Below are 2,331 nucleotides of genomic sequence, written 5' to 3'. Positions count from 1 at the left end.
TATTTAAGGGATTTCGGAATTTATTTTCACTCTTGAGATTTTAAGTCTCCGAGTACGTTTCGAATAAATTTATTCGGAAAATAATATCGAGTTTACTCGAATATCCGTATTCCAAAATTTTGTCAACCTTTTACTACTGGAATGCCAGGATGAAAGCTTTTCTCAAGGCAATATATGAGAGAGCTTAAAGGGATGTTGATAAGAATTGGGCTGCTCCCACGATCACTGATGACAAGGGAACGATGACCATGCTGATTCAAGATAAGTGGTCTAAAGATCAATGGAGAGATGCCATGGGAAACACGGAAGCTATGAAGCTATATTTTCTATTATTGATAAGAAGATATTCAAGCTGATCTCTAACTATGAAGTTTCAAGGGAAGCTTGTGATATTCTCCAAGTTGCTCATGAGAATACAGATAAAGTCAAATTCTCTCGTCTCCGGATGCAAACAAGCAGGTTCGAAAATCTTAATATGAAGGAGGATGAAACTATTCCTTAATTTAGTGCTAGAATTAGATATTTCTAATGATTCATTTTCCCTGGGTAAAGATTCAAAGATTGTAAGCAAAGTGCTGAGATCTCTTCTAGAACGGTTTGATATAAAGGTGATTGTTGTAGACAAAGCTAACAATGTGAAGACCATTAGACTTGATGATTGGATGACAACACTCCGAACCTTTGAGATGAGTTTGAAAGGGAAGGAGCCAGAGAAGAAGAAAAATGGTGTAGGCTTGAAAGAAGAAGTCATTACATAAGTTGAAAAAGATCAGGATATGTCTGAGCAGATTGCCTACTTGCCCAAGAATATTGGCAGATTCATGAAGAAGGTCAACCAGAGAGATACTCAAGGGCAACAATCTACACCAAATGTGCAGAATAGAAGAGGAATTGAATTTCGGAGAAGGAACATATTTGGTGACAATGGCCAAGCTAACCGTGAAGAGAGATCTAAGGGAATCCAGTGCAGAGAATGTGAATGTATGCTCCTCTTTTTTTTTTTTTTTTTTTTTTTATTATATTACAGTTTTATTCGAAATAGCAACTTGGGCACCGGCCGGAAGTTTCGAGTTTAATACCAATATTTTTGCATGAAGAAGAACAAAAAATCATATGTTGTTAATTGGAATAATGATGATTCTTACCACAACAAGTCAGATGAAGAGAACACTAACTATCTTGTCTTCAATGTTGTCACAAATATGAAAGAAAAAGAGAAAGTTATTTCATGTTCAAACCAAAAATTGGTTGAAATTCTTCTTGATGACTGGGGTAGTGAAGATGAAGTGGATGTTATTGAAGAAGATATTATCAAGAACTAATCTTTGATGCATGATAAATGGCTCGCTGTTATTGACAACAACAAGAAGCTGTGTCAGAATGTTGCTAGTCTGAAACTTGAGAAGAGTTGACTGCCACTGTCTTTACTCTAAAATAACATGTGATACATGGGAAGAGAGCTCATTCTGAAATCACTGAAGAACTGAATCAACTAAAGAAGAATAAGAAGATGCTCAATTATGGTTCTAGCAATGTTGACTCCATGTCGATGAAAATCGACAACATGGAAAGCTTTGGGTGGTTTGACCCAAGACCGGACCAAGTGTGGGAACTCAAAATTCTTGAGTTATTGTTCCTCTAGCCTAGAGGCATTCTTTAAGGAGAGAATGTAGTGAATAGGGGGTGACTGCGCTTTTTATGAGCTGCGTACGAATCTGAGCTGCATGAACAAGTCATGACGTAGTTCAATGTGTGCGTGTATGCATTTGGGGCCCAGAGCCTGAAGGGTGTGCTAGAAGGAGAAAACAGAGCACCGAGAAGTTCTCGACGATGTTTCAAGACTCTAGAATCGAGTGACCCGAGAGGGAATGTGTTTTCTCTTGGAGAAGATGGGGATTCTCAGTTGATAATTCCGGGCGCAACTGTGTGCGTTGGAGATGAGCGAGATTCTCAGTAGACAATTCTAAGCGTAACCATGCGCATTGGAGATAAGGGAGATTCTCAATATAGAATACCGACCATATCCGTGCGCGGGAGATTAAGCGCTCGATCAGAGAAACTATGTGCAGAAAGTCTTTGGCAGTGTTTCAGAACTCTAAGAACGAGTAATCTTGAGGAAGAGTGAATTTGTGCAGAGGGGGGTATTTATAATAGATGTGGAGGTCTAGGAGGGCTTCTGGATACACTTCCAAGAGCGCGCGGTGGAATTTGGTGTTGTCAATGGTGCCCACAAGAAGAGTTGTAGTATTTATTTTGAACATTTTATGTAATAAAGTTTCACGAAGACTCTTGCTTGTAATTGCTTATTCATTAATAAAAAGTTAAAACGTT

The sequence above is a fragment of the Urtica dioica genome, chromosome 12, assembly GCF_054948205.1.
Source record: "Urtica dioica subsp. dioica isolate 48M chromosome 12, U.dioica_male_clone48M_v1_H2, whole genome shotgun sequence".
Classification (NCBI taxonomy): domain Eukaryota; kingdom Viridiplantae; phylum Streptophyta; class Magnoliopsida; order Rosales; family Urticaceae; genus Urtica; species Urtica dioica.
This window is presented reverse-complemented; position numbering follows the sequence as displayed.